Source organism: Amblyomma maculatum, chromosome 4 (assembly GCF_055883805.1).
Source record: "Amblyomma maculatum isolate TAMU_Amacu chromosome 4, ASM5588380v1, whole genome shotgun sequence".
In the NCBI taxonomy this organism is placed as follows: Eukaryota; Metazoa; Arthropoda; class Arachnida; order Ixodida; family Ixodidae; genus Amblyomma; species Amblyomma maculatum.
In genome coordinates, this window is record NC_139347.1 from 147,823,318 (window position 1) to 147,842,334 (window position 19,017).

General features: G+C 49.4%; 1 pseudogene; it reads right to left on the reverse strand.

Moving 5' to 3' along the window:
- Nucleotides 1-314: 314 nt before the first annotated feature.
- On the reverse strand, nt 315-2,605 carry LOC146193275 (uncharacterized; annotated as a pseudogene).
- Nucleotides 2,606-19,017: the final 16,412 nt, after the last annotated feature.

Sequence of the window (19,017 nt, forward strand, 5' to 3'; positions counted from 1 at the left end):
AAACTAACGCGACTCTAAGATCCGCCGTTAAATTACGACTGACTGTCCTAAGCTAGAAAATGAGTTTAAAACATACTCGTTGTACAGCGTCGCCTTCTCAACGCACGGAAGCATACTTTTTGTATCACTTATTGATAGCGACTTTAAAACACGGCACCTTGGTTGTAGCCATCTAAATAAATCTGTGTAGCTTGCTTTCTTCCTTCCATTTCTTCAAGTTTCCTTCTCAGGTTTCAGCTGTAGGCTTGCCGTAGGCTGTAGGAGGTCAGATTTCGATGTCATGGCCCAGTCTTCGCAGGCTTTTTGTCTTGCCTTTAGATCTCCGAGCATTTACGTTTTTCGGGGATCGGGTAAGGGGACTTCCATGACTCCTATTGTAAAGTCAAAAGGGGAGCTTTTAGCGTCATGCGCGTTCACTCCTGATGGCTTCTAGAGCTCATTGCGCAGTGTATGTGCAGACGCGGAGATCTTTCCAGGATGTTGATAAAAATCAGAGGGGTTTAACGCTGCTGGATCTGTTGTAGATCGAAAGCTTTTGCTGCGAGTTACCGAGCGCTGCATCCAATACAACCAGTCTTCGCTTATTGGATTTGATTGGTAAAAAGTTTATTTGGGGCCTGCAGTAGAACGCGCGCTCGCGCGCGCGCGCTCCGAACGGGGCCTACGTCGTCCTCTGGGCACCGGCCGCGCAGGCCTGGGTCCCCGCTTGCCGTGGCCGGCTCGCTGGTTCCCTGCCGGGCCAGCGTCTTGATGACCTGCTGGACGGCCCAGAGTTGTTCCTCTTGTTTGTCGCTCCCTGCGGCCGCTTCCAGTCTCGGCGGGATCCTCCCAGATTTAGCTTCTTCCTGGTACTTTTTGCAATACCACAGAATGTGTGCGAAGCCGGCCGTCTCCGTTCGGCAGACTCTGCATTTGTCTATCGGGTGCGTCTCGGAATACATTCTGTGCATCAGCGACGGGCTGGGGAGTGAGCCCGTCTGTAGCTGTCTGAATAAGACGGCTTGCTCTCGACTGAGCCGCGGGCAAGGGGGTGGAAGAGTTCTGCGAGCTAGGCGGAACGCCTTGGATATTTCGTTGTAGTCGGTCATTCGGTCCTTGGTGCTGAACCACAGCGGCCAGTCGACCGAGTAGCGGTCCGTTAACGCGCGCGCCTCGGTGTGTGCTGTCTCGTTGTGGTTGGCGTTGCTTTCTGACGCCTCGCCCGCGTGCGCCGGGAACCACTGGATTCTCACTTGTCTGCTGCCATCATCGTTCTTGGTTGCCTGCAGTATGCGCACCGCTTCCTTCGCTATACTGCCTTTGGCGTAATTTCTCACCGCCTGCCTCGAGTCGCATATCACTGTGTGGCAGTCGCGATCGGCGATGGCCAGGGCGATGGCCACCTCCACCGCTTGCTCTGCCTTGGTGCATCTCGTGCTGGCGGTCGTGCGAACGGTGCCGGTCGCGTCGACGACGACCGTCGTGAAGCCGTGTATGTTGGCGCACTCAGCCGCGTCAATGTAGCATGCGTGTGTGTCGGCCGCGTGCTGGTCTATCAGCGCCTTGGCTCTCGCTGCTCTCCTCCCTTTGTTATACTCTGGGTGCATGTTCTTCGGTACCGAGTCCACTCTGATCTTGCGCCTGATCTCATTGGGGATGGGGAGCTGCGTCTTGTATCCTTGGTATCATTGCCTTGGTATCCTGCCTTGGTATCCAATTCAAAGGCTGTCCAGGATTTTCCGGCCGGCCTTGGTCGTAGACAGTCTTTCGAGTTGTGCGGCGCGTTCGGCCTCCGCTATCTCCTCCAGCGTGTTGTGCACCTCCAGCTGCAGGAGGCGTTTGATGCTCGTTATTTCGAACAGTCCCAGTGCCCTCTTGTAGGCTCTGCAGATGAGTATATCTATCTTGCTTCTCTCGCTCTTCTTCCACTTGTGGTAGGCCGCCACGTACGCTACGTGACATATGACGAACGAGTGGATCAGTCTGATCAGGCTCTCTTCCTTCATTTCACTTTTTTTGTTCGTGAATCGTTTGAGTAGTCTCGTGGCGTTCGCCGCATTCGCAATGAGCCGGGTGACGGTCTCGATATTCTGCCGTGCGTCTCGATCGTCATTCCCAACACTCTGACCTTGTTGACTCTTGGGATCGCGTTTCCCTATCTGGTCTTCACTTTGATTGCCTCGTACTATCTCGGGCTGCTCTTGGGTTTTCGGTGCTTGACGGGCGGGTAGACGAGGAGCTCCGACTTGCTCGGAGAGCATCTGAGCCCCGTTCCGTCGAGTTGGTCTTCGATCGGATCAACGGCCGCCTGTAGGGTGGATTCAATGTGGGCATCGCTGCCCCCTTCCACCCACAGCGCTATGTCGTCCGCGTATATATGTCGGACTTCCTTGAGCCTTTCGGTTCGTGAGCCTTTCGGCCACTCCTATCATCACGAGATTGAAAAGCACCGGCAAGATGACAGATCCCTGAGGTGTACCCTGTAGCCGGGGAGGGAAGGCTTGTCCGTTAGTGCTTCTTGGAGGAGGAGCACGTAGGGCTTGCGAGCCTCGTGCTCGATTTGCTGCTGGACGACTGCCCTTTTCTTGACAAAGCCGCGGCTGAAAACTTCAAAGTTCACCGGCATTGAAAAAAAATCACGGAAAACTTATAGCAGTGCTGTCAAGGCTAAAGAGCCGAAAGGCATCAGCGTACTGCGCAACAGAATAACGTTCCTTCGTAAATTTCGCAGATCGTGCTCTGGAATATACCATAAAGGCCGGAATACATGGAGCGTTTTTGCCGCGTGAAATCGGCGTTTTACGCCCGACGGCGCGCACTCGACGCCCCGCGTCAGAAAAAACGCGCGCCGCCGCCGATCTGGCCCTGCCAGATATTTGACGCGCGGGCGGCGCGGCGTCCTCTCGAACCGGAAGCTACTGTCGACGCGAGCCAATAGGAGCGCGGAAAGCTGGCATTTCCGGTTTGAGCGGCCGCTGTTAACATGGCCGCCATGGCTGACGAGGTATGGGGCAGTTTGGCCGCAGAAATGTGTTTATCGTAAAAATAAACGCTTAATCAAGCACGGAATCTCGATTTTTTTGTGAGTGTACGACCTACTTTCGGAGCGTTGTGTGTTTGTTTGCTCCGTGGAGTGAAATTTGTAAAAATAAAAACAAAAACCGTGCCGCTGGTATCCGAGCGGGCATTCCGAAGTATCTTCGTTCATTCGAGCGAATCAAATCCTTGCGCACCTGTGTATGCTTTCTACATTTAGCACTGTAGCATTCGAATGAGCACTTTCGCGATTTTAACACAAGGAAGAGCGTCGCTTCTCTCACGTACCTCGCTCTGCGGTTATTTCCGCTCGCTGATGCATTTGCTTTCGCATCGAGGGATTCGCGGTGGCGCTCGCGCCGCTTCGTCGTTCCATGTATCTCGAGCTGGGCGTCGCGTCGGCGCGGCAGTTTTCGATGCGCGAAAATCGTGGGAAAAAACGCCGCATGTATTCCGGCCTTAAGGAAAATATTCTCGTCAATATCATATCCCGATTTAACCACGAGAGAAGCACCTACAACATTATTGTTGTGCATATTAAACTGCTGCAGTATGCCGAACAAACGAGATTGCTGAGCCGTCTGTCGGCCATCTCCCGAGGTGTTGGTCGGCTGCTTCTGCAGCGTCCACCCGCCGTTTTATACACGTTTTCGCAATGAGCTTGTTTCGACAGCCTATAAAGCGCATGTTATTCATTAAACGTAAATTTACGCTCATTTAGGCCTTAAATACTTCAAAGAAAGTCATTTAGAAGTCACTGGCGGCTCAAAAACTGTAATTTAAAGCAAAGGTGGAACTGCAACCGAAACCGTAACTGACGACAGATATACCAGAACTACATGGACTAAAGCTCCACCCTCGCATCCTTGGCTGCATATTCAGAGAAATTTGCTGGGTAGTATAAGCAGAGTTCACTTTAACGCCCTGCGCATGCGATGCTGGCAGCCACCTTCCCGCTCCACTCGGTCAGCTCTCCGGGACGGTGCGCGCATGCGCTGTGCTGAAACTGCCTGTGTCCGTGCCGTCGAGCGCATCTGCTGGGATGTCGTTATCTTCTTTCTCCTCTTTAGCGAACGCAGTGGCGGACCACCTACAGAATGGCGCAACTGCTAAGCACGGTAACGGCGCATGCGCAGTAGTGGCCCCTGCCAGGCACCTTGAAATGCAGTTCTACTAGCCTAGTGTAGTTTTCGGGGCAAAAGCTAACCGATACACTTGCGGCTACGTCAGCATGATTGTAAGGTTTATTGTGTGCGTTTGTGTCTTTCTTGTTTTCGAGGTTTAGCATGGTCGAAAAGTGGCAGAGCACACAAAACCTTAAGAAGCCTACACGTGTATAACTAAAAGAGATATTTTTGTGTCGCTGTATGCGTTTGAGAAAATGAAACGCACGCAAAAGCGTACCATGCCAGGTGACGACGTGACGCAGTTCACCCGTCAGTTAAACGGGGACCATTGAATGCCATGTTGGTAGCACTTTTGGCTCGACGGCCAGCGTAGTGGGTAAGGAGGTGCACGCCAGTTTTACTAAGCGGGATAGGCGTTTACTTGAACTACGGCTCCTTCCAAACTAAACCGAGCCAATTAGTAGTCTTTGTTTTAATTCGCGAGAAAGAATTCCTTGTGTGATCAGGCCTGTCAACATCAAAAATGAGCGAAGTAAAAACTTTTCTTCAAACAACACACTGCCTAAATTATAGCGTTTATTTTTTGTTCACGTAGTTGTCAGTCGTTGGTCGCATGCGTGGCGGCTCACAAACCCCCCTGAGCGAGAGCTGAGGCCCACAACCTGTATTTCGCGTACTGTAGCTATCAGCATATAGTCGTGAGATAAAAATACAGCCGTCCATATATATATATGTATGTATATATATATATATATATATATATATATATATATATATATATATATATATATATATATATATATATACATATATATATATGAAGGAAAGAAGCCAACAGTCGGCGAGGCCAAGGAAAGCATTGGGGATTGTACTTTGTTTTTTGTTTTTTATCTTTACTTCGACAACCACATAAATTAGCAATGTAATCTGTTCAGGGGCAAGATAATTAAACACAAAGTAGAAGAAAAAACAACGTGCCGTTTCTTCTACTATATATATATATATATATATATATATATATATATATATATATATATATATATATATATATATATATATATATATATATATGATGTTTCCGCTAATTTGAATGAACGCCTAAAATAATAAATATTTCAGGTAACCTAGGGAAACCAGCAGCATACAGCTGCGAGCCGTCTTGGGCACTACGGATGATATGTTGGGTTCGGAAAATAAACATTAGGTATTTAGGATATTTTGTTATTTGTTTATTAATAAATTAAGGCAATAAATGTGATTCGCAAAGTAGACCACAATCGGAAACCCCCGTTCTATTTATTTACAATATACAAAGTCGCGCGGTTATCTTTTTTCCGCCCTCCAAAGAAAGCCCGTGAAGTAAAAGTACAATCACATGATAGTGCATTCTCGCGCCACGAACTGTGGATTGAGTGAGCCAATATCACTTGATGCCGTGTCTGGAAGGCCAGTTCAAGCTTTCGGCTTATAATTTGGCGAAGGCTGCAGCCTGTGCAGGCAACTCGCTGGCCTCGCTGCAAGTTTACCATCCACTGCTTTGGCAGAGTGGCTCACGCGGAAGATATTTTTGCTGGAAGATATCTATAGTGGCTGCACAGCAACCATAGTGCTGAATAAAGATTGCAATATATTCCAATAAAGAACAATGTTAGTCAACGAGAAAAGATCTCCCCATTACTATTCATAGCTCGCGTAGAGAAAGTATTGAGAGGTCGGAGTGGGTACAGTTAGGGGTAACAGTTGATAGAGAGGAGCTGTTGTGACTCGAAGATGAATGTGCCTTTTTAAGTGACTCAGTACATTGTTATCATCACCATAATCATCATCATCATCATCATCATCATCATCAGCGGGACAATAACCACTTCAGAATAAAGGCCTTCATACTTCTCGACTTAGCCCGGTCCTGTGCTCACAGCAGGGAAGAAGAAGACGATGATTAACTGACCGGCTGTCTGCAACCGGTCTCTAATTTTTGGCGTTTTTTCGAATTTTTAGAGCATTCAGTGTTTTTGTGGTTTGTGTCCTCGACGTGCGCCGATATAGGGGTCCCTGGCCGCCGGCGGAAGCACGTCAAACGACTTCGTAGGCGCTCTGCGCCCTATACACGCCGGCACGAAACGCAACAATCAGTCGTAATCTATGCGGCATTAATGGCAGCAGAGCCGCCTGCTATTCAAGCGGACCCTGTAGTAGCAGCAACAGATCACGGCCCTGCGAACAAGAGACCACGTGATGCGCCTTCGGGTGACCCTGCAGAGGACATGGACCAAGCATCATTTCACGGTTCGGTCCTAAAAGAAAAAGAGAGCTCCTGGTATTCCAGTTGTTTTCAAGCCCACCGAGCTAGGCGTAAATCTAAAGAAAATGCGATGTGGATTTAATAGTTCGTTTGAACGTCTAGCGCTGCCAGTAATTCGGGCAGAGCAGGGTCGAATTGCCAGCCGCAGGGCACAGCTTCAGCACGAGAGATGGGCGCCGGAGCCAAGCGATGGTGATGGCGATGCCGCAGCATTTTCCGTTCTTTGTCTTCTTTACATTTCCCCCACGTGAAGAAGTCGCCATCCTGGCGACTCAGGGAGAAGAGACGACCAGAGGGTTGTAATATGGCTTGAGGCGGCTAACGTGGACAATCTCGCGGCCGCGACGGCGGTGGTCGGAAGAAGGGGTGACTGGCTCGATGACGTAGTTCACAGGGGATGTGCGTTCCAAGACGCGATAAGGTCCGTGGTATTTGGTGTCTAGTTTGTTGGTGGCAGGAACGCATAGCCAAACGAAGCTGTCGGCCTGGAACGTGGGAGCAGGAGTATCGGTATCATGCTGATCTTTGCGATAGCCTTGAGTGTTGGAGGTAAACGTGCGAGCTAGCTGACGGCATTCCTCGGCCTTCTGTACAATGTCTGACAAAGCACTGTACTCAGAGGCATCTGGATGGTATGGCAAAATTGTGTCCAGAGTACATGATGGTTCACGGCCGTATAAGAGGAAGAAGGGCGAAAAACCAGTTGTTGCTTGGGTGGCAGTGTTGTACGCGAACGTTACGAATGGCAGTACTTGGTCCCAGTTCGAGCTTCCAGATTCAGATGTAACATACATTGCGAGCATGTCCCCAAGCGTACGGTTGAAGCGCTCCGTGAGGCCATTTGTTTGCGGGTGGTACGCAGTTGTAGCTCGATGTATCGATTTACAAGACGACAGGAGCTCTTGGACTACTTCGGAAAGAAAGACACGACCTCTATCACTCAGTAGCTCGCGGGGGGCGCCGTGTCGAAGAATGAAGTGGTGCAGAAGAAAATGGGCTACCTCTCGAGCTGTCGCCGCGGGAAGTGCAGCAGTCTCGGCGTAACGGGTCAGGTGGTCGACGGTGACGATGACCCATCGATTACCAGCGGCACTGCATGGTAGCGGACCATAGAGGTCGATTCCCACGCGATCAAACGGGCGAGCTGGACACGGTAAAGGCTGAAGAGGGCCAGCAGGGTGGCGAGAAATCTTGCGTTGTTGACAGGCGGTACAAGAGCGAATGTAGCGACGTACGAAATTGTACATTCCCCGCCAGTAGTACCTTTGACGAATTCGATCATATGTTTTGAGGACGCCGGCATGAGCGCTTTGCGGGTCACTATGATGGTGGGCACAAACCTCGGAGCGGAGGTGGCGCGGAATGACAAGAAGCCACGTTCTGCCGTCTGAGTTGTAGTTCCTTCGGTAGAGAAGGCCTTCCCGAATGGCGAAATGGGAGGCCTGTCGGCGGAGTGCCCGAGGATGCGTAGCCGCGGAAGTAGTGCCAAGGATATCTAGCAGGTTAGAAACCCAAGGATCTTGTCGTTGCTCGAAAGGCATATCCTCAATGGTGAGTGCTGACAAGAGTGTTTGAGGAGGGGACGATGAGTTAGGCGAGCACACCGGTGACCGAGAAAGAGCGTCGGCGTCAGAGTGCTTGCGGCCAGAGCGGTACACTACACGGATGTCGTATTCCTGAAGCCTGAGAGCCCAGCGCCCGAGACGGCCAGACGGATCCTTGAGAGACGCGAGCCAGCAGAGAGCGTGATGATCTGTAACTACCTCGAAGGAGTGGCCGTATAAGTAAGGGCGGAACTTCGTTACAGCCCACACGATTGCTAAGCACTCCTTTTCGGTAACGGAGTAGTTGGACTCGGCTTTGGTGAGAGCACGGCTGGCGTAGGCGACAACGTATTCGGAGAAGCCAGGCTTGCGCTGGGCGAGGACGGCGCCGAGGCCGACACCACTGGCATCGGTGTGAAGTTCTGTAGGTGCAGTAGGGTCGTAATGCCGAAGGATTGGCGGTGACGTTAGAACATTGCGCAGTGTCGCGAATGCATCATCGCAGGCTGGCGACCAAGAGGAGAGGTTAGGGGTGCCTTTCAAGAGCTGTGTAAGAGGGGCTATGATGGTTGCGAAATTCCGAACAAAACGACGAAAGTACGAGCAGAGGCCCACGAAGCTTCGCAGTTGTTTCAAAGTGGTCGGTTTCGGAAAGTCAGCGACGGCGCGCAGCTTCTCAGGATCAGGCAGAACTCCATCTTTACACACAACATGTCCGAGTATTGTGAGCTGGCGGGCACCAAAGCGGCACTTTTTGAGGTTCAGTTGAAGACCGGCGCGGGTTAGGCAGGTGAAGACCTGGCGAAGTCGAGTCAGGTGGGTCGGGAAGTCGGTTGAAAAGACGACGATATCATCAAGGTAGCATAAACAGATGTTCCATTTCAGGCCGCGCAGTACAGTGTCCATCATTCTTTCAAATGTGGCTGGGGCGTTACAGAGTCCGAATGGCATAACATTAAATTCGTATAGTCCGTCTGGAGTAATAAAGGCGGTCTTAGGACGATCCGCCTCTGCCATGGGCACCTGCCAATACCCGGAGCGTAAATCGAGTGAGGAAAAGAATTCTGCGCCTTGCAAGCAGTCTAGGGCATCGTCGATTCGTGGGAGGGGGTACACATCACGACGAGTGATTTTGTTGAGACGGCGATAATCAACACAAAATCGTATGGAGCCATCCTTCTTTTTAACTAGGACCACAGGAGACGACCATGGGCTACAGGATTCTCTAATTATTCCGCGTTGGAGCATGTCATCGACTTGTTGGGCAATAACACGGCGCTCAGTCGGCGACACACGATACGGCCGCTGATGGAGAGGTGGATGAGCGCCAGTGTCGATGAGGTGGGAAATGGTCGTCGTGCGGCCCAAGGAAGATTGCGGGATGTCGAAGGAGGAGCGGAATTGGTGTAGAAGGTCAAGAAGTTGCTCGCGGTGGCGCGGCTCTAGAGCGCTGTCCACAGAATGGTCAAAAAGGTCCCGCTGTAGCGGATCGGAAGCCACACGAGTTGGGGTCAAGGCGTCAACTTGGCAAACAGGGAATGACACATCATCAAAGGCGAACAGAAGGTCCACGGGCTCGATGCGGCCAAGGCACTCCCCTTCGATCAACATAGCGGGAGACGCAAGAGGATTGGCTACCAGAAGTGTGCTAGCGCCGTTGTTCATGTCAAGGACGGCAAACGGCAGCGGTAAGTGGCGGCGGCGGCAGACAACGTTAGAGGGCACAAAGAGGACTGTCGCGGCGGTGGTAAAAGAGGCAGTGAGGGAAACCAGAACAGCGCTTCCGGGTGGGATGGTTGTATCATGAGCTACGAGGAGTTTGGTCGCAAAACGAGGACACGGCTCGTGGAACAGGGCATCAGACGGTGCATCACTCGATTCAATGAGCTCTACTTGAGGACTGGCGCAGTCAATGATAGCATGATGCTGGGACAGGAAATCCCAGCCGAGAATGACGTCATGAGAACATGTGGGGAGAACGACGAATTCGATGATGTACAAGGCTGCAGCAATGACGACGCGAGCAGTGCAGATAGCTGTCGGCTGTATACTGTGAGCGGATGCGGTACGAAGCGATAGTCCCTCGAGAGGCGTAGTCACTTTTCGGAGGGAGCGGCAGAGTTTTTGGCTGATAACTGATACAGCGGCACCGGTGTCGACGAGCGCAAGAGTATGAACACCTTCAACGATGACAGCAGTAACATTCGCGGGATTAAGACGAGGACTTTGAAATTCTGTCGAATACGCAGTTCGTGCCTCGCGAACTGCGGCGGTTAGTTTTCCGGCTGAGTAGCGGGTCGTCGGCGCATTGGCGAAATGGAGCGGCGACGTGGTGATGGCGAACGACGAGGCAGGAAGTCCGGAGGGTCAGGGGATGCTGTTGGATGACCCGATGGGACGGGGAATTGGGGGGCCAAATAAGGTGGCGCAGGCCGCGCAGCAAAGGCCATATTTATTCGGCGCCGGCAGTAGCGTGTAGTGTGCCCAGGGATGCCGCAGTGGTAGCAAATAGGCCTGTTGTCTGCAGTGCGCCATGGAGATGGTGTCTGACGCAAGGGGGGAGCAAACGCTGTTGGTGCCGAACGAGAGGTACTGGGATCGATACCCAGCACCTCCACCAAGTGCGATGTGGATTTAATAGTTCGTTTGAACGTCTAGCGCTGCCAGTAATTCGGGCAGAGCAGGGTCGAATTGCCAGCCGCAGGGCACAGCTTCAGCACGAGAGATGGGCGCCGGAGCCAAGCGATGGTGATGGCGATGCCGCAGCATTTTCCGTTCTTTGTCTTCTTTACAAAAAAGTTATAAGCCCTCGTCTTAACAACGACGGGAGCTTGATGCTTACAGTATTGACATTGCCTGCTGCCAAATGTTTGCTGAGAGTACCTAAGCTGACTGGAGTGGCTATGGAGGCTCGGGTACCGTACTCTTATACAGCCAGCTATGGCAAAATTAAGGACGTATCTGTAACCTACGCAACTAAAGATCTGCAGGAGTATTTACGTGACCAAGTTGTTCTTTCAGTAAGGAGGCTACAAGTTACATTTATGAGGACAGTGACAAGTTCGAAGAGGTACACCTTCACTCTGTTATTTTAGAAATCTGAGAAGATGGACCACTGCCTAAAAATGTCACGCTTGGGCACAATAGTTAACCTGTAACTGAGTATGTCAGATCAGCGGTAATGCTACAAATGCCAGAGGCACGGCCACATACCGAAACATTGCACCACTCCCGTGCGAAGCAAAGTGTGTGCTAACTCCTATTCGTATAAAGAGTGCACCTCCAAAGCGCTACCTAAATGCGCAAACGACGATGGCCCACACCCTGCTTCATAAGGAAGGTGTGTTAAAAAGCAGCTACACTTGCACGCACTGAGAAGCAAGCACGAGAGAAACCGCCAAGCGTCATGATCCACCACCTACCCCGAAGTGGTTTTATTGCGAAGCAATAGTACTTTAGCTACCACCTCAGCCCGTCAAAAGGCGCGGCGGTGGCATCCACGCTTGACCTTTAGCGTGACCTGGCTGTGTGACGTCATACCACCTGTGTAAGAGTGGGGGCTCACCTCGTTCCGTCGCCTTGCGCGGTGGCAGTTACGGCCTGACTTCGTTCCTCTCACTAGGGGCGCTGCGCGCTGCGTGACGTCATACCATCTGTGTAAGAGCGGGGCTCAACTGGCGCCGTCGCCTTGCGCGGGGGCAGTTACCGCCTAACTTCTGCTCCTCTCACCAATGGCGCTGCGCGCTGCGTGACGTCATACCATCTGCGTAAGAGCGGGAGTTCACCGTCACCTTGCGCGGTGGCAGGTACGGCCTGAGTCCGCTCCTCTCGTCAAGCAATGAGTTGCCGCCTACAGTCAGAGCGCTTAGGCAGGCTGCATAGAGGAAGCAAATGCGAGCCACAGAGACAGAAGAAAAGCGAGAAGAATGCCTTTCGGTAGCAGAATCGACGACAGAAGCAGGAAAGGAAGGTACGAATTTGTCCGATAGTTTGGAACGTGCATCTACTAGCAGCACTACCAGTTCGGAGCGATGGAACGCTAGCAGACGACAACGACGTGCCAAAGAAACACCGAAAGAGCGACAACAGCGACTAGAGAAGGAACGTGTGTATCGAGAGAAGTACAATGAACAGCGAAGAAAACGGCGTGCTGAAGAGACACCTGAACAACGAGATAAACGCTTGGAGAAAGCACGGGAGAAATCTCTCACTCGAGCTATCCGAGCTGAAACCGATGAAGGTGGTCTGGCACAACGGCGTGAAGAACATGCAAGGCGAGTGCAGGCGTTTGAAGCGGCAACCCGTGAATTTAATAGACGCTTTACTGACATTCCGTTTGGCTATGCGTGTTCAGTGTGTGACCGGTTGTGGCACAAAGCCAAACTTACGTCGGTGAGTTTCCTCATGTTTTCTACATGTAAAACCATAGCTAAACATACTACAGTCAAGCGTCAAAATACCAATAACAGCAAACATAACCGGAGCATCACAATGGTTAATATAGCACAGCCAAGCATCACCACAAGCGCTACAATAGTAGTACCACGTATTGCTTCGCAATCACCAGGCTTAACCAAGCTAAGGAACAGCCAATTTTTTACAAATACGATACATCTATCCAAAATCAGCCACGCAACGTGGAAAAATATCTGATTACATGTATGCGGCTGCAGCCAAAAAGAAGCGTGGGAATTCAGTTGGCTGTTCTCTATCAAAGCAGCAGCGATACTCCGCACAAGACCCGACCAACAACCTCTCTAATTCTCAGCCTAATGTATAGAACTACAATCCCTTTTCACGAGGAGTCCCAGAGGAAGCTGTCCTAGCAATGGAACCGTTGCTGTTGGCCTCTTACACTTCGCAGGGCGTAAAATTAAACATCTGTAATCACGGTTCCCACAGTTAGATCTTCACCATCGTTGACCACCCACAACATCTTTCGCACATGTACCATTTTCCAATGGAGCGCTCGTGGTTTACGCTCGAAACGGGAATTTTCGGTACCCTGTGCGAGCGTACCACTTCAATTTCATATTCATATCTGAAACGCGCGTAGAGCAAACTTTCAGACTAAACGAATGCTATTTTCATCATTCACATCGATCAGATGACGTCAGCAGATTGTACATAGGATATCCCAAGGATATCCCGGCCTCCTTCGTTGAAGCCCCGCCTCACAATGATAACGAATATGTGTACGCCGTAACAGTAATTGGGAGACAAGAGTACACTCTTATTGGAATATATATCTTGAGACAGGCAAGGCATTTGATACTTCGAGGCTTGAAAACTTGATAATGAGGACGCTCACCTCATATAGTTTATGCGGAATCTTCATTGCTCACAATAAAATGGGCCAAGCTGAAATGCTGAAATGCTCCAAGCTTGCAGAACTTCTCGCAAAACATTCCATTGAACCACTAAATGATGGCAGCATTTAGTGGTGGCAGCAGTCCTGACGACTGCCAACAGCATTGACGTGACCTTTGTAACAAGTTCAGCTGCCCAAAACTTTTGCTGGTGCACCGATCTGGAAACACGTGGAAGTGACCATTACCCAGTCTTCATATCAGCTGTCAGCGCGCAGAGGGCGCCTAATAAAGTTCTTATAAAATTACAGCCTGGATGCATACAAAGACGCTGTAAGCAGAGGAAGTACTGCTGCAACCCGAAATAAGGTACTAATATTGGCAATGGTTTATTGCCTGAGAGTAAGCACACAAATCACATCTAAAAGCGATCGCTAACACTGAAATGACGAGGCATTTCAAAGGCTTTGCGCTATTCGCATTTGAACGGGAAAGGAAAGCTTCGCGCACAAAAAAAACCTTGAAGACCTTCGTGCCTGCCAACGGGCACAAAGTCACGTTCGACGACACCTAGATAAGCTTAGTCAGCAGACATGGCGTGGCTTTTCTTCTACGCTGGATGTGCGCAACCAGTAGCCAAAATTTGGAGAATAGTTCGCAATATGCGCTCGCCCCTCCAACAGCTTGATCCATTCACAGCACTATCTCTGCATGAGCGAAAATCCAATAACGATTTCTGAGAAGAATACTGCAGACTACTATCAACGGGGCCAGGGCCTTCCGCAAACACCACAGATGGTCTATCAAACATCCCCCAGGCGGCAGCGTTAGCGATTGACCTACTTTTCACAATTGAAGAGCTATCTTCAATTATCGCGGAATTAAACAGACGGACTTCTCCATGTCATTATGAAGTGACCTATGATGCAATTGCGAAGCTAGCTAGCAATTCTCGCCTTCGACTTCTGGAATATTACAATTCTTCCTGGATATCTGATGAGGTCCCCACAGAATGGAAATTGGCGAACATTGTGCCCTTTTTGAAAACTTCTAAACAGTCCACAAATCACGTATCCTTCCGACCTATCGCCCTACTGATCTGCGTAGGTAAGCACATGGAGCGAATGATCTGAAAACAATAACTTGGCTCCTCGAGAGCAGAAATGAGTATCCTCAAGAAATTAACGGGTTTCGCTAATAGGTCTGCGACTCATAATGGCATCGCGCTTGTCTCATCACTTGAGTACCTTCACGCTGGGTACATCCGGACAGCCATTTGCCTTGACATTAAGGCCGCTTTTGACTGTGTTTCATAATACTATTCTCGTAGCCTTGGCCAGCGTTGGCCTCGGAGGAGAGGTTTACAACAGAATTGGGCACTATTTACAAGAGAGGCAAATTTTTTTCACCACTCCACATTGTCGAACTCTCTTTCACGCAGTGAAGAGGTGCGTACCACAGGGTGCTGCACATATGCACATACTCAGCCCTCTCCTGTTCAATGTTGTCAGTATACATATAACAAGAAACCTTCCACGAGTAGTACGCATAACACTTATTGCAGATCATAATTGCATCTGGAGTGCATCACGTTCGCGTTATACTATGCAGCAACACATTCACAGAGCACTACTGCACATCTCATTGTACCTGCCCCCCGCGGTCTTCGCCTATGATCAAAAAGGAGTGTGGCTATGGTTTTCACAATAAAAAGAATGGCTCGATACCTGCTCCTTCTTGGAGGATAGTCACTATCGTATCTACGATCACACCGATTCCTAGGTATTATGATTGGCAGTAATCTCTCTTGAGCACCTCAGATTAGGCCTCCGCGAAATAATTACTGCAGCATCACAGGTTTTCAAATTCATGGCGGCAACACAATGGGGCAGCAACTGTCAATCGATTCTACTGCTTGAAAAGGCTAAGTTGAAGGAGCGTAGCGCTACTTTTTATTGCTGCTTTAAAGATCTCTAACAAGCAAGAAGATTTTTGAAGCCGCGCCGAATAACTTCTTCCGGATATGCCTTGGGTACCCAAAGGGACCCTCGCTATCAGGAACACTTGCGAGAAGCAGGACATCTCCCGCTAGGTGTGATTCAAGAAGGGTTTTCTGGCGGGCTAGTTGGTGTTTGTCGTTCATGTTTACACTGCGCGGAAAAAAACGGATAGAGACTAAAAACACCTACACACACAGGGAGCAGAACTTCCAACTTTTATTCGTAAAACGCTTCGAGCATGCCTTTCATACGCTCAAAACAACCACCACATGACAAAACCGGGATCAAAAACAGATAATTGTTGACAGATACGTGCACACGATGCGCGGACACCGGTGCATGAAAGCTTACACCCATTGAAACTTGATAAAAGGATACTGTGCCGTTAAAGCGGACCTGCTTCACTGTTTCCGCGCCAGGGAGCTTCGAGCGCTCGCACTGGGTTTTCACGACTGTTGAATCAGCCCTTTCGTACAAGATTCATTGCGAACATCTTCCATACAATTATGTGTTGCGTCAACCGCAATCACCATGACGTCCTGAATATTATCTCCTACGCTAGCGGGGCTCGCATGCATACTGGGAGCTAGATCTTGCTCATCCCTTCTGCCACAACTGCTAACCCAACAACATCAGGAGCCACGCGCTAATATTCTTCACAATGTTCGCCGGGACCTGCACTTCGTTCGGGATGGTCTGAGTATCAATCAAGTTCACGTCGTCGCACGTTACCTGCTCTTGTAACTCACTGCACTGTCCTCCGCTCGCATTTTTTTTCTTCGGGAGAAAGCGGGCGACAATTTTCCTGCTCTTGAACTATTGCCCTCATTTCGCGAACAACTGCGGTCGTCATAAAACGACGGCTCTCGACAGCAGAAGAAGGCACCTGAAGGCTCTAGATGTAGTGGCGGATGAGAGTCATCGTTTCTGCGGTCATTTACTCATACTCTTGTACAGCCGTTTTCTCTTCAGGACAGACGTGATTGGCTCTTAATCCTGAGCTTTTTAATTTATTGCGCGTAAACTGTCGTTACAACAATACGCCTTAGGGGGCTAGTTTGTGAACCAGACAGTACAGAGAGAAAAAAGACGAACACATGTGTTCGTCTTTCTTTCGTCCGTGTCGTCTGGTTTGAGCACTGTGTTTTTATGATACCATTATAGGTTGGCAGCCTAGCGTTGATGAGCTGTAAGTCAACAATAGTCCCAATGTCCGATTTCAGTAATTCGCTTGTCTCACAGCAGAGCTGGGTCTCACAAGCCCGTTGAAACATTATATATTTCCATTTGCTCAAACAAATAATTCAGTAAAGACTTAACCATATTTTTCCATGAATAACGCAACCTCCATGCAAAAGTTGTAGATTGTCCGGAAAAAACGTTTTTCTTTTATATTTGAAATAATGCACCGTTTGCATAGCTGTATTCTTTGGCCTTCGCAACACATGATGTCCAAATAGCTACAAGTTCATATCTGTCACGAAGTAGGGACAAAAAACTTCAACCATAAGTGCGATCCAGTTGAAAGCAAATCTTGTTCTGTTAGGTGCATCTTGGTAGTAAAATGAAGACCACTGGATGGTGTTATTTTTTTATTGTGCTATTAATAGTTTCTTAAAAGCAAAACTACAGCTTAGTGTGCATTTGGCTCAGCCAACGTTTGTTATTTAATATGATCAGTCATTTTCCTACTCAATAGTTTGTTCCGTAGTCTAATAAAGAACATATTTCCTATCATTCTTTGCGAACCTATAACATAACTTTCGAATAATACTGTATAATAAATAGCTACGCCTGCTCAGCCCTGGAGGCACAGTTCGCATCAAAAAGAGGGCATGAGCCACCAATTCAGGCGTTACGATATCCCAGGTCGTATAGCGGAATCACCGAAGACGGTAAAACTTCTCGAAGAAATTCGCGGCACCTTCTGCCAACACGAGAGGCTTTTCGACAGAAAAGCCTTCAATAACATGACGGGGACCTCTGCAAAATAGCAGATCAAGCCTCCTCTGCAGCATCCGGCAACAACAGCGCCGCAGAGTCAACGGCTACAACTGGCAGCGTTCTAGCCTCGCTAACGTTATGCCAGCGTGCAGCAGCACCAAGAGTCAGCATTCCGAAAGTCTACCTGAAAAAGAAAGACACCACAAAGCATTACATAGTCAAGAGTGCCAGATTGCTTAAGCAATAATTACAGTGATTTCAGTGCAACACAAACAAACACAAGAAACAGGACACCACGGGCGCTTACTTTCAACTGTTTAATCAGGCGAAAACAGCTCACATCTGTAGCCTTTTCGGCTAATGCACACGGGTAAAAGGCATCAAAGAGAAAGCATCAATCTTATCAAAGGAGGCGGGCAGAAAGGTTCGTTCAGCCTCTTAAATAAAAACCTACATGTCGCTGAAACAATTCGAACCTGCTTTTTATAAGAAAGGCTTCCAGAGTTTCACGACCCATCTGCTATCTGCCTCTACCCAGAATTCTCACGTCGCGGAACCGTGAAGCATAATCGGGGGAAGCTACAATGCCAAACAAAGTAGCTCATCCTGATTGTTTTGAAAGTCGTTAGCATGTTCTCTAAGTCGGTTATTCAGGCAACATCCCGTCTGTCAATACAAAATTTTCCACAAAGCAATGATTTTCATAGACATCACAGGGAGCCCGCTAAGCGAACTGCGGGTAATGCTTTTACTGATAGCCGACCTTCTAGCTTTTGCACGGTTCGCGACGGCTTATTTGGAACAGTTTACGGGCGGGGAGGGGGTAATGGGGGGGGGGGGGCAGAAAATGACACCAGTGCATTAAACAGCTTTGCCACTTTTTCAAACCGTGAGAAACCTTACGGAACCACAACCGGCCTACCTTATCCCGTCAGTTGATCCCTGCTCACACCATGCTTCATCTTCTTCAGAAGTATTTCCTTTACTGTTACTCAGACCGCCTCGGGAAAGCAGGCTTAAACGACCCTGCTCAATAGGTTATTAAAGCGGCCTTGCTTCTTTGCACGCACGACTTCCGGAGGGACGACTCAACCCTGAGGGTTGTGATGCCCGTTTTCACTAAATTTGAATGGACAGAGTCATACAGTAGGAGACCCTTTCGCGCACGAGTTGGCTAAGCCCACCATATGCGCCCATCGATCCCCTATAACCGCGCGTCAAGAAACTGCATTGCGCCGTTATCTGGTAGTTCAAGTGTGAAATTCAGCCCTTTTCCAAGTTTTGTAAAATCGTTGGACCGATTGGACAGGCTTGTTGAAGCGGGCTCCCCTGAGTAGGACAGTGCCAGTGGCGGAAACACTTCTAAAAAAATGAAGGCTGGTGGAAGCAGATATCAACTGGTGGGAAACGAAAGGCATGCTGTAGTTTCATAGGAACACAAAACTTCTCACGGCCTTAAAAGGTGGCAAACCGTTTTAATGAACTGGCGGCAATTTCAGCACCCCGAAAACTTCCCAGCTTAGCCGTCGGATAACGTGCGAAAGCCAAAATGTTGGCTGTCAGAAGGAGCATTACCTGCTGCACGCTAAGTGGGCCCTCAGTGTCGTCTATGAAATATTATTGTCTTGAGAAAACTCATATATTGGGTAAATAAGTGACTTAGCGAACATGCTAAAGACATTGAAAACAATGAGGGTGAGCGACTTGGCCTGGAGCTTGCACTAATTGTGTACCATGGTTCCGCGACGTGAGAATTCTGGGTAGACGTGGACATGA